The 23,898-nt window shown below is 49.3% G+C and overlaps 10 non-coding genes across 10 annotated transcripts; all 10 read right to left on the bottom strand.

Annotated features, from left to right (window-relative positions):
- Positions 1-1,098: 1,098 nt before the first annotated feature.
- Trnav-uac (transfer RNA valine (anticodon UAC)) lies at positions 1,099-1,171 on the bottom strand. The gene has a single exon. It is a non-coding gene; the product is annotated as a tRNA-Val (tRNA).
- A 6,647-nt stretch (positions 1,172-7,818) lies between these two features.
- Trnav-uac (transfer RNA valine (anticodon UAC)) lies at positions 7,819-7,891 on the bottom strand. The gene has a single exon. It is a non-coding gene; the product is annotated as a tRNA-Val (tRNA).
- Positions 7,892-7,971: 80 nt separating this feature from the next.
- Positions 7,972-8,044, bottom strand: Trnav-uac (transfer RNA valine (anticodon UAC)). The gene has a single exon. It is a non-coding gene; the product is annotated as a tRNA-Val (tRNA).
- A 5,525-nt stretch (positions 8,045-13,569) lies between these two features.
- Trnav-uac (transfer RNA valine (anticodon UAC)) lies at positions 13,570-13,642 on the bottom strand. The gene has a single exon. It is a non-coding gene; the product is annotated as a tRNA-Val (tRNA).
- Positions 13,643-13,721: 79 nt separating this feature from the next.
- Trnav-uac (transfer RNA valine (anticodon UAC)) lies at positions 13,722-13,794 on the bottom strand. Its single transcript has one exon. It is a non-coding gene; the product is annotated as a tRNA-Val (tRNA).
- Positions 13,795-13,881: 87 nt separating this feature from the next.
- Trnav-cac (transfer RNA valine (anticodon CAC)) lies at positions 13,882-13,955 on the bottom strand. Its single transcript has one exon. It is a non-coding gene; the product is annotated as a tRNA-Val (tRNA).
- Positions 13,956-18,976: 5,021 nt separating this feature from the next.
- Trnav-cac (transfer RNA valine (anticodon CAC)) lies at positions 18,977-19,049 on the bottom strand. Its single transcript has one exon. It is a non-coding gene; the product is annotated as a tRNA-Val (tRNA).
- An 80-nt stretch (positions 19,050-19,129) lies between these two features.
- Trnav-cac (transfer RNA valine (anticodon CAC)) lies at positions 19,130-19,202 on the bottom strand. The gene has a single exon. It is a non-coding gene; the product is annotated as a tRNA-Val (tRNA).
- A 74-nt stretch (positions 19,203-19,276) lies between these two features.
- On the bottom strand, positions 19,277-19,349 carry Trnav-cac (transfer RNA valine (anticodon CAC)). Its single transcript has one exon. It is a non-coding gene; the product is annotated as a tRNA-Val (tRNA).
- Positions 19,350-19,428: 79 nt separating this feature from the next.
- On the bottom strand, positions 19,429-19,501 carry Trnav-uac (transfer RNA valine (anticodon UAC)). The gene has a single exon. It is a non-coding gene; the product is annotated as a tRNA-Val (tRNA).
- Between the last annotated feature and the right edge of the window lie 4,397 nt (positions 19,502-23,898).

Below are 23,898 nucleotides of genomic sequence, written 5' to 3'. Positions count from 1 at the left end.
TTGTCCTGTCCGGCGGTAGCATCCGGCTCCTTGCCGGAAGGTTCAGACGATTCTGGCCTCTCTGAGGCTGTTGCAATCCCTGGTTGCGGCTCCAACGGCTGGTCAGTGGGCTGTTGCCCCGTTGTCGCGTTCGGCCCACTTACTTTGGCCAGGTCTGTCGTCGCTAGCACTCCGTCGCCCGAACTTCCTGCGTCTTCAGCGTCACGCTCGTCCATGAGCAGCTCGAACGAGTCATCACCAACCACGGGCCCGGTGACGCTGGCATAGGAGAGCGTGCAGTCGTGCTCCTCATGGCCGAACCTCCGGCAGCCCCCGCGACGCGGCACACGGCAGTCACGACGAATGTGCCCCTTTCCTCGGCAGCGTAGACAAATGGGCGCTCTTCCCGGCACAACAACAAGGGCTTGCTCGCCGCTTACGTTCACTTGATGAGGCAGGACATCAATTTTAAGGCCCACCTTCAACCTGAGGGTCACCAGACGGGTCGTCGAGCCTTTGTCGGTCACGCCGTGTACACGCCAACGCTCTCTGCTGATTTCAGTCACTTGCCCGTACACTGCAAACGCACGTCGCAAATATTCGTAAAGTACATTGTGAAGCAGCCAATGTACTTTCATCCGCACGTCTTGGTTTGCCGGGTCGATGACGAGGCAGCGGCAGTTTTTGACCTTGATGTCTCCTAGGGCCAGGATCCTTTTCACTGCATCCATATTCTTGAACGTCACCGCCCACACATGGCTCATACGATACGCCCCCAAGGCAACAACCTCGGGGAGCAGCGTCAGGCGGGCCAGCGTGTCTCGAAAGTCTTCCACTCGATATGGCCGGGAACGGACGTCCGCATGTAAAAAAACAGTATTCAAAACAACTCGTCATCTCGGCAGTACAACTTCGTAATCGTTTTCAACGTCAAAAGACCTGTTACCGCGGCGGAAACGTGCCGCTGTAGCCACCCCTAAAGGGCCTGCCATCCTGCGTCCGCTCAGCTCGGCTGCCGGAAGCAGAATCTACCACGGGAACCGAGCACGGAGTAGAGTATTTCGCTCCCCTTTTCTTCTGCGCGTATACGATCGCAATAGAAATAAAAATGAAAAGCTTTGTTCCCGCCCGGGATCGAACCGGGTACCTTGCGCGTGTAAGGCGCACGTGATAACCACTACACCACGGGAACCGATTTTTTTTTTCTTTATTGCCTGCTTTGACACTAGCGAAACAATACAAATGCATATATGCAGTGCACCGAGATCACGTCAGGCGGGATGGTCATATTAAAATTTCTTGAGGCACACCAGCTCATCAAGAATGCTAACCCAGTCTGCGGGTTCACTCTGTGCACGATACACTTCTCGTATAAAAGAAACACTTTCAATGAAGTTCTCTCGCGTAGAGCGTGCATTGGCGTCAGCATGACGAACAGCCATTCTCGTCTTCCACAAACTGTGGAGGCCCAGGAGCATGAACATATCAAAAGGTATTCATTCCTTGATCACTTTCAACTGGCAGGAATCGAATTCCATACGGGGTTATGGGGAGTTCTTTTTTGAGAGTGCGCTGCAAGACATCCCAATGAAATACTGCGTCCCGACAATCAATGAAGGCATGTTCAATTGTTTCGGGCTTTGTATTATTATTATTATTATTTGATTTGTACACATATACACACAAGGACACAAATGGATTAAGGAGGGAGCAAGCTGACAACTGCCACCGAGAGGGGCACAACGCCTGCCTACTCCTATAGGAGGAGGGAATAGAGGAAATGAAAATATGAGAAAAGAAAAAGGAAATAAAGAAATGACGGAGACACGGACAGAACAAATAAAAAAATAAAAACAAAACAAAATACAAATAATGTCTATAAACGGGAGGCCAAGTCAGTGTCCTTCAGAAAAAAAGCAAGCAGTTGGTTGTCCGCGGTACGAATATTCCTTTCTGTTCAAGCCATACTTTAACGGGGAGGGTGTTTGTGTGTAGCTGGAAAAAAATGTTTTCGCAGCAGGTCTTACAGGCATCCTTTTGACTAGTTTCAGCACATCTTTTCCTGGGCCTCCACAGTGAACAATCCTATACAGTGGGGACGGTAGCATGCTGTCAACAAAATCGACGTAGTTTTTTTTCTTTCTCACTGAGCACAAATACTCCAGCGAAAACCGTGCACAGAGTATTCGAAAAGACGCGACTACTTCACGATAATAACGAGTCGCTCTTCTACTGATAACACTGGATGTAGTTAAAACAAATTCCGGCAGTTCTGTTGCCATTCTCGCCTGAATGACAGTGCGGAGAAAAGCATTTCGTTCATCGCGCAGGAAAAAGAACCGCGATACAATCTGTCTGATGAACAAGTGTGAGAGCCCAAGGCCTCCACTGCGAACACTGCGAAAAAGGTTTGTACGGCTGGTTCGCTCCCAAGTGGAATTCCATATAAAGGTAGCACACACACGGTGAACTTTTTGAACACTGACGCGAGACATGAACATTACTTGCAGTATATACCAGACTTTGGCAACCAAAAAAACATTGCAAGCTGAGGCACGCGCAAACACTGATAATCCCCGGCCTTGCCATCCCTTTATCTTTTCTGTCATCAATTCTGTTTGTCCGCTCCATAACTGCGTGGAGTCTTGATAGTGCTCAAGGAACACACCTAGATAAGGTGCAGGCACTGTAGTCCATTGCATTCCGGCGAAATCAGTGGGCATCGCGTCCCAATTTCCATGCCATATGCCAACACTTTTTTCGAAGTTTATCTGGGCGCCCGTGTACTTGCAGAAAGATCTTGCCAGGCGGACAGCCTCGATCACGCTTTCCTTGTCTTCACAAAAGACCGTGACGTCATCTGCATAGGCTAGCATTTTAACTTCAGCGGCGTGCAGCCTAAAACCACGTATGTTTACATCATGGATGACTGCCAAACAAAAAGGTTCGAGGTATACGGCAAAAAGCAATGGAGACAAATGACAGCCTTGTCGTACAGACGAGCGGACTGGCACCTTCGAACTAAGGCATTTATTAATTACAATCTGCGTTGAACACTCTTCATAAGCCATTTTAACGCCCTCTAAAATGATGTTCCCAACATTACAGTACTGCAATATAGAGAAAAGCACCTCATGTGACACCCGGTCGAAGGCCTTCGCAAGGTCGAGCTGCAACATTGCCACCCGACCCCCAATGTCATCACAACATTCTAACACATTCCTTGCAATGTGGGTGTTGGTGAAAATTGTACGGCCTTTAATGCCACACGTCTGGTGTGGCCCTACAAGCTCCTTAATCACGCTTTGGAATCGTCCAGCCACTACTTTCATAAATATTTTGTAGTCTGTGTTGGTTAGACTTATCGGTCTGTATGAGCCTACTAAAAGAAGCTTTTCCCGGTCATCGGTTTTTGGAATCAAAACTACGTGTAACATGCGGAATGAGGGTGACACTTTTTTAACTTCGTACGCTTCTGAGAGTAGTCTTTGCAAAATACAGGAAAATTCGTGACTGAATGATTTGTAAAACTTGGCGCCTAGGCCGTCTGGCCCTGGCGACTTTCCTGACGGCAACTCATCTATCGCCCTTTCAATCTCAGGTACACTTATTGGCATTTCAAGGCTTTCTCTAACGCCGTCTTCCAACCTTGGCATTTCGCTCATGAATTCGCTGTCGAAGCCTATTCCAGAGCGCCTCCCATTGCCGAACAATTCCCGATAATGCTCAACGAAGGCTCTCTCGATTAAAACAGCTTCTGACGTCACCTCGTTTTGAAAACGTATCTGTTTAATCTCATTTCTTGACGCATGCCGCTTTTCGTCGCTCATTGCCTGTTTGTTTGGCATCTCACCCCTCCATAACCGTTCGCTCCGAGCACGTATAACTGCAGCTTTATATCGCTCTGCATCAGTAACTTCCAGTTCATGTTTTACTTTCTTTACATTTTCCGCCACCTGATCATGAACCGTATTTTGTACGCTCAAAAGAAATTCTAGCTGTCTTTACAGCTCTCTTTGTTTCTGCAGTTCTTCATGCTGGCGCTGCTTCCTCTTTCGATCGCAATGAACTTAACTTGGACCTTAAATTCTTCCCATGCAGCCATAAAATTGTCATGCTTGTATGTCATCAAGTCTAATATCTTTTCCTTTACTCTGCGCACAAATGGCTCATCATCAAGCAGCTTTTTGTTGAATTTCCACGTGTTCCAGTTGAATCGTGTTCTTTTAACTTTTGCCCCCATCACGAAGCTCACTAAGCTATGATCCGTGAACGATAGAGGTGTGACATTATAACTGTTACAAAGGGGGATCAAATCTAGTGAAACATACACTCTGTCCAGCCTTGCTCGGCTGTTTCCTTGAATGTGTGTGTACTGCGGAATCGTACCGTCAGTGAAAATTTGACCCACATCTTCTAAGTTGTGGTCGTCAATTAGGGAGCTCAAATAGAGAGCGCTTTTGTCACGAACACGTTCCCCTCGGTTTCGATCTTCCGCAGTACACACACAATTAAAATCACCAAGAAATATGATGTAGCGGTCACACTTTAGGTACTGCTCTATATACTCAAAATACAACACTCGGTCATTCACAATGTTCGGCGCATAAACGCATATGAGCCGCCACGACGCTCCAGAAAAAAAAATCGACAATGAGCATGCGGCCAGTTTGACATACAGTTACACGTTCTTCAATAATGCCAGCACTCTTCCGTATAAGCAGCGCGCACCCGCCTGATGTACCATTAGCATGACATACGCACACATTGTAATGCGCCGTGAAAGGCGTCACCATGCGATCGGTCTGCTCTTGAGTTTCGACCTTAGTTTCTTGTAAGGCGACAACATCGAGTTCCTTCTCCATACACAAGCGACTGAGTTGATACTGTCTCCTTCGCGCTCCGAGGCCACGAACATTTAAAGTGGCCACTCTCAATGCTGTCTCTAATTTCCCCGCCATTAGTCTGTATAAGCAAGCCGATCGCAAGGTGCCGCTGGAAAACAAACCATCACAACACTTTGTAAAAAACTTTCCATAAACAAATGCTCAACGAAAAGCCGCTCTAACCACACGCGTACCTTTACGGTGTAAGCGTAGGCAAATTCTGAAGTGGCACCCATCTCATGACGTCGCTAGTCCGGGCGCTCAAGTAGGCGCCGGATGCTAGGTAGGCCGTTCTGCCGCCGTCCGTCTGTCCGGCGGGATGTTTGGTTTCGGGCGAATGGACGCCCGACGACTCGCCTGGGTTTACTGCGGCGGTTCGTCTTGGGTCTCGTTGTCCAAGTCCTCCTCCTGGGTGCTCGTTACGTCCCTTGCTCTCTTCGTAGCCGCACAGTTGGCACTCGGTTATGCGACGTCCATCATTGCAGTTGCTAGCCCGTGCTCTGCTGTACTCGCCCCGGGAGTGGCGAGTTCTATGGCCGTTTCTTCTTTGCCTTTTCCGTCACTTGTCTGCACTGCAGTTTTCTGATCAGTAACCCCAGTTGCCACCTTCGAGGCTATGGAAGCCTGCTCAGTGGGCCTGGCAATTGTGTCGGCCGGCAGAGATTGCGCGCGGAAAGACTCATCCACGTCAGCTTCATCCATTAACAGATCGGCCACGTCCTCCCGAAGCGCCGGTCCCGTTACGGACGCGTAGGTCTTAACACACTCCGTCTCGTCATGGCCGTAGCGACGTCAAACTGCACATCTCGGGACGCGACAGTCACGTCGAACATGACCGGTGTTTCGGCATTTCAGGCAAAGTGGTGCTCTGCCTGGTACAACAACTAAGGTCTGCTCACCAGCGACACGAAGTTGATGAGGCAGGTCTTCCACGGTCATACCCGTCTTCAAAACCAACGATACCGAACGGGTTGACGATGCTTTATCTTGCACTCCGTGGACACGCCATTTCTCCCGGTCCGTGACCTTCCCGAGCGGTGAAAGTGCCGTGCGTATGTCCTCGTCAGTCACGTTGTGCAACATCCAATGCAGCTTCAGCCGCACGGCCTGGTTTGCTGGATCAACCACGATGCACCGATGTTCATTCACTTTAACTTCCTTGGCGCTTGCAAGCCTTTTCACACCTTCATCGCTCTTGAAAGTCACTGCCCAAACGTGGCTCATTTGATACGCCCCTAGGGCGATAACATCCGTATTTTAAACAATGTATTTAAAACAATCCGACCTGTAGGCAGTTGAGGCAGCAAAACTTGATAGCCCGGGTCTTCTGAACCAAAATTCCTGTTACCGCGGCCCTGCTGGGCCGCTGAAGCCGCTCCTATGGAGCTCATGTTCGACACGTCCGCTCGCTAGCGCGGCAGAAAGCCGAATCTCCTGATAACCACTACACCATGGGAACTTTTTTTCTTTATTGCCGTCGTCGACGTACAAAATCAAGGGTTACAAATGCTAAAACGTGCCAGCCACACTTTGGCCAACACAGCACTAAAATCTTTTCAGTGACACCAGTTCATCGAGTACATACATCCATTGTGGTGGATCAGGCAGTGATTTGTAAGCGTCTCTCACGTAAACAACACTCTCAATGAAATGTTCTCGCACCGGTATTACAACCAAGTCTGCATGTTGAAATTGCATGCGAGTTTTCCACATAGCGTGGAGGCCCAGGACCATAATGAGGTCGTACGGTTCTTGCTCTGAGGTATCTATAGGCAAAAAGCGTATCCCATACGGGTCCAGGGGTAACTGCTTCTTCAGCGTTCTCTGCAGAACGTCCCAGTGAAAGATCGGGTCCCAGCAATCTAGGAAAACATGTTCTATTGTTTCTGGTTTTTTACATAAAATGCAGTCGGTTGTCCAGCGGACGAAAATACCCTTGCTATGAAGCCAGGTCTTAACGGGAAGTGTGTTGGTATGTAATTTAAAAAAGAAAGACTTAGTTGATGGCCGTACTGGCATTTTCTTGACGCTTTTTAGAACGTCCTGTCCGGGGCCTCCACGGTGTGGCGAACGATACAGAGGTACAGGTAGCATCGTGTCCACAAGATCCCTGTACAATTTTTTCTTTGTAACGGTGGACAGATACTGCTGCGAAAAACGTACATTCAACATCCTATACGCCAGCACCACTTCACGCAGGTACCCAGTCAAGGTTCCCGGCATGTTCTGAGCCGACTAAACAACAAATCCCGGGAGAAGTCTACCCAGCCGTACTTGTATTAGTGTCCGAAGAAAGAGATCATTTTGATCCCGCAGAAACACAAAGCGTGACACAATTTGTCGCAAAAACAAGTGAACTAGACCAAGCCCACCTTTCTTGACTGGGAGAAACAAATTTGTTCGGGGTGTCCCCTGCGTCTTCTCTGGACCTCAATAAAGTTATTTCACTCACTCACTCACTCGTCCTCTCCCAGGTAGAAGCCCAAATGAAAGTAGCGAAAATGCGGTGAATTTTTTTCTACGCTTACCCGCGCAGCACACAACACATTCATGACATACCATAGCTTAGAAACTAAAAAAAGGTTACAAACAGTGGCTCTAGAAAACATTGACAGTTGCTTTCCTCTCCAACCGTCAGCCTTTTCCTTTGCTCTCGAAACTTGGTCGAGCCAGTACGGTTCAGGCTCACGGTAACTTCCGAGGGGCACCCCCAAGTACTGTGTAGGTAACCTTGACCAATTCAATCGCGAAAAGGTCTCCGGTGTGTCTTCCCAACTCCCATGCCAGAAGCCATAGCTTTTATCCCAGTTTATCTGGGCTCCAGCTGAATCGCAAAAATTTTCGACTACAGCAGTTGCCTACACCACGGGAACCGAGCACGGAGTAGAGTATTTCGCTCCCCCTTTTCTTCTGCGCGTATACGATCGCAATAGAAATAAAAATGAAAAAGCTTTGTTCCCGCCCGGGATCGAACCGGGGACCTTGCGCGTGTAAGGCGCACGTGATAACCACTACACCACGGGAACCGAGCACGGAGTAGAGTATTTCGCTCCCCCTTTTCTTCTGCGCGTATACGATCGCAATAGAAATAAAAATGAAAAAGCTTTGTTCCCGCCCGGGATCGAACCGGGGACCTTGCGCGTGTAATGCGCACGTGATAACCACTACACCACGGGAACCGATTTTTTTTATTTATTGCCGGTCTTTGACAATGTACAATGCACACAGTATAGAAACAGACATCACAAAAAGAACACCTACAGAACATACTGAACAACATGAAAGCCATCCGCCCAACATCGACTGGCGTTGTCAAACTAAAATTCTTTTAATGCTGTCAGAGGTTCTATCCTCGACAGCCAATCGGGTACACAATCTTGCATTTTCTTTATTTCAATGAAATGAGACATACTTTCTCGAAAATAAATACGAGCAGGCCTAGCATCTGGGTCGCAATGGAACCCAGCCATTCGTGCCCGCCATAAACAGTGGAGGCCATTGAGCATAATTAGGTCGTATGGAAACCCGTCCTGATTCTCAATCGGTAAGTACCTGATCCCATGCGGATTCAACGGGAACTCCTTCTTGATTGTCCGTTTTAGGACGTCCCAGAAGTAGACACCTTCCCAGCAATGCAAGAACACATGATCTACAGTTTCAGGTTGCTTGCAAATCAAGCAGTGTGGGCCCCATGGTACAAAGAAGCCGCGTTCTTCCATGAATGTCTTCACTGACATTGTTCCTGTGTGTAGCCTAAAAAAGAATGTTTTTGCCCCAGTAGGCACCTCCATTCTTTTCACCCGTTTAAGGACATCCTGTCCTGATCCTCCACTGTATATCGCTCTGTACAATGGCACTGGAAATATAATATCGGAGACATCTTTATATAATGTCTTTCTTTTCACGGCAGATAAATAATCGAAAGAAAAACGCACAGAAAGAAAGCGCACACTGTCGACTACTTCTTTAAGATAGCCGCGAATCGTTCCTGGCATACTATTGTTACTAACAATGAGTGCCGGCAGCGCAGCTCTTAATCTGAGCTGTAATACCGTACGCAGAAAAGGATCACGCACATCTCGAAAAAATGTCACAGTTTCGCCCTAAGGGCGAAGCAATAAATGCGATAGCAACACAGCAATGTCATACGAAGTAAGGTGAGCGGCTTTGGTAGCAACAACACGCAGAACTGTTGTCGACGCCATCGGCGTTTTGCCCGCGTTAGCTCAAAATGCGTGCGGCGTTGGTGACTGTTGCTGGAGCCTCTGATATAAATAGGCACTTGGTGCCGCAGCTAAACGTCGCCTCCCTTCCCTCCCCCTCCCCCACGGCCTCTCGCGCGTCCGAAGAAGGCGCGTTTGCTCTACATATATGGTGATTGTAAAGGAGAAAAGAGACGCCTACTTCTGCAGCCCTTAAGCGAGCACGGCGCAGAACGCGCGTTTGTTCTCCGCCGTGCGTTCACTCCCCGTGAAAGACGCGCCCCTCGCGCCCTTTCACTCGCACATACAGCGTTCGGCGACGATTTCATCTCCAAATGACGTCATACGGAACCTCACGGCGACGGCGACGGCGACGGCGACGGCGACGCCGACGGCGACGGCGACGCCGACGGCAGAAATCTGCTTTTGAGTGTCCATATAATTGCTATCGCAATAAAAACAAAAATCTATTGATAAGCTGTCGTACAAAAAGATGCGCCAAGCCTAGGCCACCTTCCTTCACCCGCCTGAACAGATTTGTTCGGCTACTTCTTTCCCAGTTAGAGTCCCAGATAAAAACGGCGAACACTCTGTGCAATCTTTGCACATTTACCCTTGAACAAAACAACGTCTGCATGACGTACCACAACTTCGTAATAAAAAACAAATTACATACAGTTGCCCTTGCGAAAATGGACAGGTTGATGCCTTTCCACCTGTCTGCTTTTTCTCTTGTTTCTTTTATTTGGTTCGTCCAGTATTCCTCGCTCTGTTTGTAGCTATCCAAGGGAACACCGAGATACTTGGTAGGGGTTTTCACCCAGCTCACATTCGCAAAGTTTTCCGGGGCCGAGGACCACTCTCCGTGCCACAAACCGAGGGACTTACCCCAGTTCACTTTACTGCCAGTTACATCACAAAACTGTTTCACCACGCGTATTGTTTCCGTTACGCTTTCTCTGTTTGTACAACACACGGCAATATCATCGGCATATGCTAGGAGCTTGACTTCTGTGGCTGCTAAGCTGTAACCGCGTATTTGATCGTTCTCAGTTATCGCCAAACACATCGTTTCAATGTAAACTGCAAACAAAAGAGAACTGAGGGGGCAGCCTTGACGCAGAGAACGCATGACGTTAATGGGGGCCCCCAATGATTTATTCACAATTAAGCGTGTTGTGCAGTTCTGATACGCCAATGCCACTCCCTCAGTGATGATGGCACCTACATTAACGTGATCCAGAATGGCAAACAAAATATCATGAGACACACAGTCAAACGCTTTCTCTAGGTCAAGCTGGAGCACTGCGACGCCATCGTAAGTGATGTCACAGCACTCGTGCACGCACCGCATCGTGTGAATATACGAAAAAATTGACCTCCCTTTGATCCGACACGCTTGGTGGTCTGCGACTATTTCTTTGATGACGCCTTGAAGTCTGGCTGCCAAAACCTTCATGAAAATTTTATAGTCGACATTGGTTAAAGATATCGGCCTATAAGATGTCACGAGCCTAAGTTTCTCCGCTTTGTCACTCTTAGGTATCAAGATGGTATGCGCTTTACCAAAAGAAGGCGGCAAAGCTTTGTTCACATACGCGGCGTTAAACAGGTCTGTTAGCAGGGCAACAGTTTATTCTTGAAGGCTTTATAAAAACACGCGCTCAGACCGTCAGGTCCGGGTGATTTGCCATTGTTCAAATCATTTATTGCTTTTACGACTTCGTGTTCTCTTATAGTCCCTTCTAATCGGTCCTTCGTGTCGTCACTCAATCGCGGCATGCGACTGAGAAAGACCCTTTTGAACTCATCTACATTGGCTTCTTGATATGCGAACAGTGACTGGTAATACTCTAAAAACGCTCGGCCTAGGCTCTTATTATCATCGACGAGTGTGCCATTCCACGAGATCTTATCGACATGATTACGTCGACCATGAGCTTTTTCAAGTCCTAGTGCCCTTTTGGTGGGCGTCTCTCCCGCTACTAATGCGTTTGCTATTGCTCGCACAATCGCACCTTGATAGAGTTCTTTGTCCAACTGTTCGATTTTTTCTTTGATGGTTCGCATATCTTGCTTACACGACTCTGGCTCTTTGCACTCCAGCGCTATCAGCTGATTAAGTATCTTTCGTAAGTCTCGTTCTTTCATTTCCCTCTCAAGCTTTAAGCAGCTCGACCTTTCTATTGCTTTCATTTTTACCTTTTGTTTGAACCATTCCCATTTCTCTGCTATGGTTTCAGTACTTTCATCGCATACTTCCATAACGGCCTCATGTATTGCCTCTAAAAATGGCTCGTCTTTTAGTAGTAAGGCATTCATTTTTCATAGTTCCTAGTTAAAAGATGATTCCTTCTTCTTACCTATGTGACACTTCACCAAGCAGTGATCTGAGAACGACACAGGTGCGACAGAATAACTGTGGCACATTGGAATCATGTCTTGTGACATGTACAAGCGGTCTAACCGCGCATGACTACTGCCTTGCAATCGTGTATACATCACCTCCTGCTCCCCCCCCAGACAGTCACATACATCGTCTAGTTCACTATCACTAATCAACTTAGAAAGTATGTGACTGCTTTTATCTCGAATACCGGCATTATTGGATCGATGCCGAGCCCTCAAAACACAGTTGAAATCCCCCAACAAAATCATGCACTTATCACGGCTAATGTACTGAAAAAGATTCGAAAAAAATAAAGCACGCTCTTCTACAACATTTGGCGCATATATGCACATAACTCTGAATTCGACTCCACCACAAACAAAGTCGCAAACAACCATTCTTCCCGACTGACATGAAAATACACTTTCAACCACAAGGTCGGGTAACTTCTTAATAAACAGGATGCATCCAGCTGACGTCCCTACCGCGTAGCTCACCACCGCATAATATCTGGTCGTGAAACGCCTCAACATGCTCCCGGTCTCCTCCTCCCCGTCTACCTTGGTCTCCTGGACAGCTAGAACGCCTATGTCTTGGTCAGTGGCCAACCGTAGGACATGACTCTGCCTACGCCTAGCCGCCAGCCCTCTAACATTTAGAGTTGCAATACTGAGTGACGGATTAGGAGCCATGATGAACTAGAGAATGAGGTAGGCCCAGAGCATGGTGCTTACCCCTCACGACCAGCCGTCGGCTAGCCGTCTCCGGGACCGCCCGGTTTCTCGTCGTTGTTTGTCTGCTGGCTTTGTCCCCAGGCTTTCTGTCGGACGGAACGTTTGGCTTTGGTTTGAAGCTCGACCGCCTCCCAAGAGGCGATTTCGCCGGCGGCCCATCACTGGAGCTGGTTGCCGCGTTGTCCTTGTCTTCGGCCTCATCACGGGGACGCTTGAAGGTGGCTCCGAGACTAGCAGCCCGGTCACCGTCGATAGCGCCCTCGCCCTGTTGCATCGCTGCATCGTTGTCGTCTCCTTCCTCTTCACTTGCGCCTCCCTTTGCATGGACAGCTTCCGCGTCGACCCGTGCCGGCGCAGTCACTTGCTCCGTAGTTCCCTTTCCCTTGGCGTCAACGCCCTCCGGTACCGACCCAGCACCTGTCGCTGGGTGCACAAGGTCTCCGGCTCCCTTAGCAGCGTCTTCGGTCTCGACCACATCCATGACGAGTTCTGCTGCCTCTTGACTCGCGGCTGGGCCAGTCGCGGTAGCGTAGGTCTTGACGCATTCGGTGTCAATGTGCCCGTAACGTCGGCACCGGGAGCAGCGTGGCACCTTACACTCCCGCCGCACGTGCCCAGTGCCTTGGCAGCGGAGGCACTGCATCGGCCGACCGGGTACCACCACCAAGGCCAACTCTCCGGCAACACGTATCTGGTGAGGAATATCTTCCACTTTCAGGCCACTCTTCAGCTTGAGAATAACAGTCCTCGTGGTGGAACATTTGTCTGCGACACCTTGGACACGCCACTTCTCTCGACTCACGTCTTCTACCTTGCTGAAGGCCGCCAATGCAGTCCGGACGTCTTCCTCCGCCACACCGTGCAGCAGCCAGTGAAGTCTCAGCTTCATCTGCAGATCCTGAGGGTGGACGATCACACATCGCCGCCCCTTCACCTGAAGTTCTTTCAAGGCAAGCAGGCGCTTCGTTGCAGCTGCGTCACTGAGGGTCACCGCCCACACATGATTAACTTCGTAGGCCCCAAGGCACACAATTTCCGGCAGCAGGCTCGTAGGCGTTAGGGCATACCTAAAATCTTCGACCTTGTAAGGCCTCGCTCGTACATCACCATGCAGAAACACGGTGTTATTCACTATTCGTCCTTTTGGCAGTTAAGGCAAAATAAACTGGTATTCCGTTTCTTCGTCGTTGCTGTACCTGTTTCCGCGGCCAAAAGTAGCCGCTGTCGCTGCCCTTGAAGAGGCCATGATCCCAGGAACCGTCACGCTCGGTGGCCGGAAGCAGAATGACACCACGGGAACCGAGCACGGAGAAGAGTATTTCGCTCCCCCTTTTCTTCTGCGCGTATACAATCGAAATAGAAATAAAAACGAAAAGCTTTGTTCCCGCCCGGGATCGAACCGGGGACCTTGCGCGTGTAAGGCGCATGTGATAACCACTACACCACGGGAACCGAGCACGGAGTAGAGTATTTCGCTCCCCTTTTCTTCTGTGCGTATACGATCGCAATAGAAATAAAAATGAAAAAGTTTTGTTCCCGCCCGGGATCGAACCGAGGACCTTGCGCGTGTAAGGCGCACGTGATAACCACTACACCACGGGAACCGAGCACGGATTAGAGTATTTCGCTCCCACTTTTCTTCTGTGCATATACGATCGCAATAGAAATAAAGATGAATAGAATAGAAATAAAGATCCCGCCCGGGATCGAACAGGGGACCTTGCGCGTGTGAGGCGCACGTGATAACCTCTACACCACGGGAACCTTTTTTTTTCTTTATTGCCGTCGTCGACGTACAAAATCAAGGGTTACAAATGATAAAACGTGCCAGCCACACTTTGGCCAACACAGCACTAAAATCTTTTCAGTGACACCAGTTCATCGAGTACATACATCCATTGTGGTGGATCAGGAAGTGATTTGTAAGCGTCTCTCACGTAAACAACACTCTCAATGAAATGTTCTCGCACCGGTATTACAACCAAGTCTGCATGTTCAAATTGCATGCGAGTTTTCCACATAGCGTGGAGGCCCAGGACCATAATGAGGTCGTACGGTACTTGCTCTGAGGTATCTATAGGCAAAAAGCGTATCCCATACGGGTCCAGGGGTAACTGCTTCTTCAGCGTTCTCTGCAGAACGTCCCAGTGAAAGATCGGGTCCCAGCAATCTAGGAAAACATGTTCTATTGTTTCTGGTTTTTTACATAAAAAGCAGTTGGTGTTCCAGGGGATGAAAATACCCTTGCTATGAAGCCAGGTCTTAACGGGAAGTGTGTTTGAATGTAATTGGAAGAAGAAGGACTTAGTTGATGGCCGTACTGGCATTTTCTTCACACTTTTTAGCACGTCCTGTCCGGGGCCTCCATGGTGTGGCGAGCGGTACAAAGGTACAGGGAGCATCGTGTCCTCAAGATCTCTGTACAATTTTTTCTATTTAACGGTGGACAGATACTGCTGTGAGAAACGCACATTTAACATCCTATATGACATCACCACTTCACGCAGGTATCCTTTCACAGTTCCTGGCATGTTCTGAGCCGACGAAACAACGAATCCCGGAAGAAGTCTGCCCAGCCGTACTTGTACTATTGTTCGAAGAAAGAGATCATTTTGATCCCGCAGAAACACAAAGCGTGACACAATTTGTCGCAAAAACAAGTGAACCAGACCAAGCCCACCTTTCTTGACCGGGAGAAACAAGTTTGTTCGACTCGTCCTCTCCCAGGTAGAGGCCCAAATGAAAGTAGCGAAAATGCGGTGAATTTTTTGTACGCTTACCCGCGCAGCACACAACACATTCATAACATACCATATCTTAGAAACTAAAAAGAGGTTGCAAACAGTGGCTCTAGAAAACATTGACAATTGCTTTCCTCTCCAACCGTCAGCCTTTTCCTTTGCTCTCGAAGCTTGGTCGAGCCAGTACGGTTCGGCCTCACGGTAACTTCCGAGAGGCACCCCCAGGTACTGTGTATGCAACTTTGACCAATTCAATCGAGAAAAGGTCTCCCGCGTGTCTTTCCAACTCCCATGCCAGAAGCCATAACTTTTATCCCAATTTATCTGGGCTCCAGCTGAAACGCAAAATTTTTCGACTACAGTAGTTGCCTCTTTAAAGCTGGCTTTATTTGTACAGAGAATCGCGATGTCGTCTGCATATGCCAATATTTTGACGTGTGCTGCCTGTAGTCGATAGCCTGCTATGCGGTCGTTGTTTTTAATGGCCAAACAGAGTGGCTCGAGATAAGCAGCAAACAGAAGGGGCGAAAGCGGGCATCCTTGACGCACCGACGAGAGCACATGAAAGCTATCGGTGAGCTCCCCATTAACAATGATTCGCGTTGAGCAGTCTTTGTACGCCATCGTTACGCCTTCCGTTATGACACTGCCAACGTTTGTATGTTCGAGTATGCATAGTAGAGCCTTGTGCGAGACGAGGTCGAAGGCTTTCGCCAAATCTATCTGCATCATCGCGACGTAATCACCAATCGCGTCGCAACACTCTAGCACACTTCGAACCACGTGTACATTTGTTGTAATACTGCGGCCTTTAATGCCACAAGTCTGGTGAGGCCCTACAATATTTTGATGACACTTTGCAGTCGTTTCGCTAAAACTTTCGTGAATATTTTGTAGTCAACTTTGGCTAGAGTTATCGGGCGATATGAGCCTGGCAACAAACCTTTCTTTTCGTCATCACTCTTCGGGATTAGCACGATATGCGAGGTTGTGAAAGACAAGGGCAATCTTTTTCGGTCATACGCTTCGCTGATAACTAGATGGAGGACATGAGCCAGCGCTGACTTAAACGTTTTGTAGAAAGTGGCCCCTAAGCCATCAGGCCCACGTGCTTTACCGGGCGCCAACTCGTCTATTGCGCACTCTATCTCACTCAGGGTAATGGGATGTTCTAGCCGTGCCTTAACTTCTTCATCGAGCTTTGGCATCAATGAAAGGAATTCAGTCTGGTAGCCATCTTTAGGTTCACGTGGTTGACCTAAGAAGGCTTTGAAGTGATCGACGATCCCTTGTTTGATGTCGTTTTTGTCGGACGTGATGTCATTGCCTTTAGCTAGCTGGCGGATTTCCTTCCGACATGCGTACCTTTTCTCGTCTGAGAGAGCTCGTTTTGTTGGCGCTTCTCCCGCCCACAGCTTCTCAGACCTTGATCGCACAACGGCGGCTTTGTATTTCTCAGAGTCTATCCTTTCGAGTTCGGCTTTCACTTCCTTTATTTCGTTAGCATACACACCAGGCTGGACACTTTCCATGCAGATGAAAAATTGCAGTTGCTGGCGAAGGTTCGTTTCTGCCTGTTTCAGGTTATGCCGAAGGACACTGCTTCTTTCAATAGCCATTGTTTTTACTTTCTGTTTAAATTCTTCCGATTTAATGGCGAAGCTTGCTAATTCGACTGAAATCAGGCTTTCTAGTTCCTTCGCAACAGCATCAACGAAAGCATCGTCATCCAGCAACTGCGCGTTCAATTTCCAGAGGTCCCAGTTAAAGGTGTGTTTGATCTGTCTTTTGCCAAAGGTGGCAGTTACCAAGCAGTGATCGCTATATGCAATGGGTTGCACATCATATTCACTACACAAGGGCACCAATTCGGCTGACACATATAATCTATCTAGCCGAGCCTGGCTATCACGCTGGAAGTGCGTAAATTGCGGGTGGGTACCGCTGGCGAAGACACTACCGATATCTTCCAAGTCGTAATCCTGCACCAGCGCATTTAGCAATACAGCACTCTTATCGCGAACGCGTGAAACTTTTGCGCGATCGTCAGCAGTGCATACACAGTTAAAATCCCCCAGCAGTATGACCACCTTGTGGCAGTTTACGTACGCTTCAAGTCGCTCAAAGAAGATTCGCCGGTCTGTTTCAATATTCGGCGCGTATACACAAATGACTCGGAAATCCATATCACAATAACAAAAATCAGCCACTAAAAGGCGCCCACTTTCACACGAAAAGACTGACTTCACACAAATGCCAAAGTTTCTTCTAATGAATATAGCGCAACCACCTGATCCACCAACAGCGTGAGAAACACACACGTCGAAGTGCGCACGAAAATTGGACACCATTCTGTCGGTTAGCTCTTGGCCCTCTATTTTGGTTTCTTGGAATCCCACAAGATGCAAGTCATTATCTAAGAGTAGGCGACTTAGCTGACATTGCCGCCTTCTTGCGCTGAGCCCTCGTACATTTAACGTGGCTACACGTAGCGCTCCTTCAATATTAGCTGCCATGACTACACGGTAGAATGGTGCCCATCACAGGTACGCATGGACGAGTGTACATAATGACGTGCCGATAACCGCGTCGAATGCCACAAAAGGAAACACAGCCCGACCTCTCGAAAACAACACTCACATGCAACTCGGGCCCTCGTTCCTGACACATATCGAAGAGAATAGCGCTCAGGGTGACGGCCATTGCACTCACGAACCCCCCAACCCGCCTCAAGCAAAACACAGTACAGAACTACGGAGGCGGTTTACCCGCCTGCCGTGGATCGGCCTTAATGTTCGGCCGCAGCTTCAAGGTTGGTCTCCTCATACCTGGCGCTTTGGGCGGTGGCTCGTCTCCGCCGCTGCTGTCCTCCGTCGTAGCCAGGCTATTGGTCTGGTCGCGCGGACGTTTCCCCGCCTGCAAGTTGGCAAGCCCGGTATGGGTGTCCATGTCTTCATGTTCAGGGGGGGTGGAGGCCGCTCCCGGGTCAGGTGGGCTCTCTTCCTCACGGTTCGGCATGGCTACAGTGCCCTCCACTTGCTCTTGCTGTTCAGTGGCGACGGCTTCATCGACATGTTGCCCCTGTTTCTGAGGTCGTGCCTCCGACTCTGCAACCTCGCCAGCTGCTTCCTTAGCCGTGGTCTATGTGTCTTCCATATCCGCCTCGTCCATGAGTAGGGCGGAGTTGTCGTCGTTGCTCACGGGTCCGGTCACGCTTGCGTACGTCCGCTCGCACTGACTCTCTTCGTGACCGAAGCGTCGGCACGCACCACACCGCGGAATGCGGCAGTCGCGACAAATATGGCCCGTTCCGCGGCAGCGCAGCGCCCGGCACAACCACGAGGGCCAGCTCACCGGCGACGCTCACCTGATGTGGGAGGTCGTCAAGCATTACGCCCGGCTTCAACTTGAGCGTAACCAGTCTTGTAGTAGTGTTCTTGTCAGCCACGTCATGCACCGGTCGCGGGCGACGTCCGTGACCTTTCCAAACGGCGCGAAGGCAAGACGCACGTCCTCGTCAGGAATGGTGTGCAGCAGCCAATGCACTTTTAAGCGTACATCCTGGTTGGCGGGGTCAATGACGAGGCATCGGCCCTTCTTGACCTGTAGCTCACCAACACTGACGATCTTCTTCACAGCTTCGTTGTCTTTGAAGGTCACGGCCCAAACATGGCTCATACGTTAGGCCCCGAGAGCCACCACTTCCGGCAGGAGCGATAACGGGGCGAGCGCACCGCGGAAATCTTCCACCCGGTATGGGCGGGCCCTGATATCACAATGTAAAAAAACTGTGTTCACAACAAAACGCCCTGTTGGCAAACTCGGCAAAACAACTTGATACTCGTTGTCCGCAACGACACTCCTGTTACCGCGGCCGCTCTGGGCCGCTGAAGCCGCTCCTACGGAGCCCGTCATCGTACGTCCGTCACGCTCGGTGGCCGGAAGCAGCACTACACCACGGGAACCGAGCATGGAGTAGAGTATTTCGCTCCCCCTTTTCTTCTGCGCGTATACGATCGCAATAGAAATAAAAATGAAAAAGCTTTGTTCCCGCCCGGGATCGAACCGGGGACCTTGCGCGTGTGAGGCGCACATGATAACTACTACACCACGGGAACCGAGCACGGAGTAGAGTATTTCGCTCCCCCTTTTCTTCTGCGCGTATACGATCGCAATAGAAATAAAAATGAAAAAGCTTTGTTCCCGCCCGGGATCGAACCGGGGACCTTGCGCGTGTGAGGCGCACGTGATACCCACTACACCACGGGAACCGAGCACGGAGTAGAGTATTTCGCTCCCCCTTTTCTTCTGCGCGTATACAATCGCAATAGAAATAAAAAAGCTTTGTTCCCGCCCAGGATCGAACCGGGGTACTTGCGCGTGTGAGGCGCACGTGATAACCACTACACCACGGGAACCGAGCACGGAGTCGAGTATTTCGCTCCCCCTTTTCTTCTGCGCGTATACAATCGCAATAGAAATAAAAACGAAAAGCTTTGTTCCCGCCCGGGATCGAACCGGGGACCTTGCGCGTGTAAGGCGCATGTCATAACCACTACACCACGGGAACCTTTTTTTTTTTCTTTATTGCCAGTTCTCGACAGGTTCACCGACACACTGTCAGCAAAACAAACAAAATGCATAACTAGGACACGAAAATACAGAAGAAAAAAACCAGCTCTTACATAGCAGCCAGCATGACTTGGCTGACTTTGTCTTTTAAAATTCCTTTAGGGATGCCAAGGCCTCTACCCTTGGTAGCCAATCAGGCACATCAACTTGTGCTTTTTTCACCTCCAGAAAGCGTGACATGTGTTCACGGAAATGTATGCGCGCAGGCCGCGCTTCTGGGTCACAATAGAAGCCTTGCATTCGGGATCGCCATAGACAGTAGAGGCCAGTCAGCATGATGAGGTCAAATGGGACCCCGTCCTCATTATCCAGTGGTAGAAATATTATGCCCTGCGGATGTAAGGGCAATTCTTTCTTCATTGTTCTTTGCAGAACGTCCCAAAATTACACCCCCCCCCAACAATGTATGAAAACATGGACTACTGTTTCAGGCTTTTTACAAATCAGACAGTTTGACCCCCACAGCATGTAAAATCCGCGTTCTTCTAAGAAGGTTCTCACTGTCAGGGTGCCAGTGTGAAGCTTCAAGAAGAAAGATTTCACTCCTGGCTGCACGTGCATTCTTTTTACTCGTTTCAAAACGTTCTTTCCCTGACCTCCACCGTATATGGCTCTGTACATCGGTACTGGAAAAATAACATCACACAGGTCACTGTACATTTTCTTTCTTTTCACGCTGAACATATAATCATTCGAGAACCGTACCGACAAAAAACGAACACTGGCTACTATCTCCTTGAAGTACCCAAACAAAGTACCAGGCATAATTTCGCTGCTGATAACAAGCTCTGGTAACGCACTACAAAGTCTCACTTGACACACCGATCTTAAGAACGGGTCTTTGACGTCCCGAAAGAAGAAAAAACGGCTTACAAGCTGCCGCACGAATAGGTGTGCCAGACTCAGGCCTCCCTCTTTCACTCGCCTGAAAAGATTCGTGCGGCTGCAGCGTTCCCAGCTGGAAGCCCAAATAAAAACAGCGAACACTCGGTGCAACTTCTGCACATGCACTCGCGAACAATACAACACTTGCATCATGTACCATAATTTACTAACAAAAAACAAATTGCACACTGTCGCTCTGGCGAAAATTGATAGGTGTGAACCTTTCCATCTCTCCGCCTTTTCTCGTGTTTCTTTGGCTTGTTCTAGCCAGAAATCATCATTTTTCTTATAACTTTCAAGGGGAACGCCGAGGTACTTCACTGGGGTTTTAACCCATTTCACGTTGGCAAATGTCTTTGGTGTTGACTGCCACTCGCCGTGCCAAAAGCCCAGACACTTTCCCCTGTTCACAAAGCTCCCCGTTACTTCTCCGAACCGTCTAACTACAGCGACTGTCTCTAGCAGGCTCTCCTTTTTCGTACAGCACACCGCTATATCATCAGCGTACGCTAAGAGCTTTTGCTCGGACGCCTGCAATCTGAACCCATGAACACGATCATTTTCAATTATTGCTTGACACAAAGTTTCAATATAAATACTAAACAAAAGAGGACTCAGTGGGCACCCTTGACGCACGCTCCGCTGGACGTCAGCGGGGGCCCCCAATCTGTTGTTGACTATCAGGCGCGTTTTGCAGTTTCTATAAGCTAGGGATATTCCGTCGATGATGATTGAGCCTAAATTAACATGTTCGAGTATGGAACGCAATAACACATGAGATACACAGTCAAATGCCTTTTCTAGGTCAAGCTGGAGTATTGCGACAGCCGACCGAGAGGCGTCACAACACTCGAGCACACACCTCAATGAATGAATATTAGTAAAAATAGAGCGGCCCTTAATACCACAGGTTTGGTGGGCTCCCACAATCTGCGTCATAACGGTCTGAAGTCTGCTAGCCAATACTTTCATAAATATTTTATAATCACAGTTAGTTAGTGAGATTGGTCTGTATGATGTCACAAGTCTTAGCCTATCTTTTTGTTCTGTTTTTGGAATGAGCACAGTGTGTGCTTGGGAGAATGACAGGGGTAACGTTCCCACCTCAAATGCCTCATCAAAGACATCTTTCAACTGACAGGACAGGTCTTGCTTTAATGCTTTGTACCAAGCCGCGCTCAGACCGTCCGGACCGGGCGACTTTCCAGGGTTAAGATCATCTATTGCCTTTTCTATTTCTGCAATTGTTATAGGTGCTTCAAGAGCTGCTTTTCTTTCTTCTGACAGCCGAGGCATGCGCTCTAAGAAGGCTGTTTTAAACCCTTCTACATCTACTGATCTATGGGCAAACAGCCCTTCGTAGAATCGGAAGAAAGCTCGCCCTATAGCCTCCGTATCTGTTGTTTCAATACCACTTTCTTCTATCACATCGATGTGATTACGGCGGGCGTGCGCCCTTTCGATTCCCAGCGCTCGCTTTGTGGGCGTCTCCCCGGCCGCCCATGCCTCGGCTCTGGCTCGCACTATCGCTCCCCGATAACGTTCTTCATCTGCTGCTTCGAGTTTCTGTTTTATGCTACGAATGTCGTCTTTAAACTTGCCCGGCTCACGGCATTCAAGCTTAACCAGTTTTTCAAGCAACGTTCTTAAATTTCTTTCTTTAACTTTATCCTCATACTTAATGCAGCTAGCTCGCTCTATGGCTTTCATTTTGACATGTTGCTTAAATAAATCCCATTGCGCGCCGACACTGGGCACCTGTTCTGATTTCATTGCATCTATCGCCTCCTTCACATCTTGAATAAAGCATTCGTCGCTTAGAAGCTTTACGTTCATTTTCCACAGATCCCACGAAAACTTGTTTTGTTTTTCCGCACTTCCCATCAGACATTTAACCAGACAATGGTCCGAAAACGACACAGGCACTACATGGTATTGGGTGCACAAAGGTAATAGCTCCACTGATGCATAAATACGGTCAAGGCGAGCGTGACTCTGTCCTTGGAAATGCGTAAACTGCACTTCTCTCGCTCCCTCGAGACATTCTGCTACATCATCTATATCATGTTCTCCAATAAACCGTGATAAAAGCTGACTACTTCTGTCTCTATACCCGTGTGCATTGCTTCGGTCCCGAGTGTTCAAAACGCAGTTGAAATCTGCTAACACAACAACATGTTTGTCTGCAGTCAGATATGGCTCAATGCTCAGAAAAAAATTATACCTCTCATCTGTACCGTTCGGTGCATAAATACATATTACTCTCCAGGTAACATCACTGTAATAAAAATCAACAACAATAAATCTACCACTTGGACATGATAAACACTCTGTACATCTAGCCCCGGTAACTTTTTCAAAAATAGCAGGCATCCCGCTGACTTGCCCACCGCATGACTCACTGCAACGTAGTAGCGAGCCGTGAAGCGAAGCATCATGCTCCGGGTCTGCTCCTCCCCTTCAACTTTTGTTTCTTGCACAGCCAACATGTCGAGGTCATGATCTACCAACAACCGGTATACTTGGCTCTGCTTTTTCTTTGCGGCTAGACCTCGCACGTTTAACGTAGCCAAACTAAACGACGCGTTGCGTGCCATGTTTTAACAGGAGGTAGCAGGACCCGAAGCATGACGCTTACCTTGCACGTCTAGCGCACGGCTAGACGTCTTCGGATCCGCCCGGTTGCCCGGTGTCCAGGTGCTGCCTCGGCGGCTCGTCGGTGGCCTTCCTCTCCGATTCGAGATTTGGCCGTGGCTTAAGGCTGGGGCGTCTCCCGGAGGACGCCTTCTGGTCCGCGGTCCCTTCAAGAGGACGCTTGACAGCCGGGTTGACTCTGCTGCTATGGGCTTGGCTCCCCTGCAAGCGCGGCTTCCTTGGTTCAGCTTGGGTGCCTTCTGTATCGCTGCTCTCCAACGTGTCGTCGTCAGCGGGAACGGGCGTTGCTGCCAGCTCGGACTCTGTTGCTGGCGGCTTGGTCGTAGCCTCCGTTGTCACCTGGCTTTGCTTGCCTTCTGGTGTCTTTTCGCTGCGTGGTTCCTTTTGGGTTTCCAAGCTTCCGCTTCCCTTTGCTGCCTCCTCGGCTTCGGTCACGTCCATTAAGAGCTTCTCGGTGTAGTCGCTCACTCCTCGCCCAGTAGCTGCGGCGTAGGACCGCGTGCACTGAGCGTCTTCGTGTCCAAATCGTCTGCATATCGAGCACCGGGGCACTTTGCAGTCACGCCGGACATGTCCAGAGCCCTGACAGCGCAGGCACTGCATTGGTCGCCCCGGAACTACCACTAATGCTAGTTCTCCGGCGACCCGTACCTGGTGCGGTAGGTCTTCCAACTTCAAACCAGTTTTCAACTTCATCAGCACCGTCCGGGCAGTCGAGCTCTTTTCTTGAACACCCGGCACCCGCCAACGCTCACGCTGTACGTCAACCACCTTGCTATAAGCAGCTAGCGCTGT

The sequence above is a fragment of the Dermacentor silvarum genome, chromosome 1, assembly GCF_013339745.2.
Source record: "Dermacentor silvarum isolate Dsil-2018 chromosome 1, BIME_Dsil_1.4, whole genome shotgun sequence".
In the NCBI taxonomy this organism is placed as follows: Eukaryota; Metazoa; Arthropoda; class Arachnida; order Ixodida; family Ixodidae; genus Dermacentor; species Dermacentor silvarum.
Note: the sequence above shows the minus strand (reverse complement) of the source record. Positions and strands in the feature narration are given on the sequence as shown.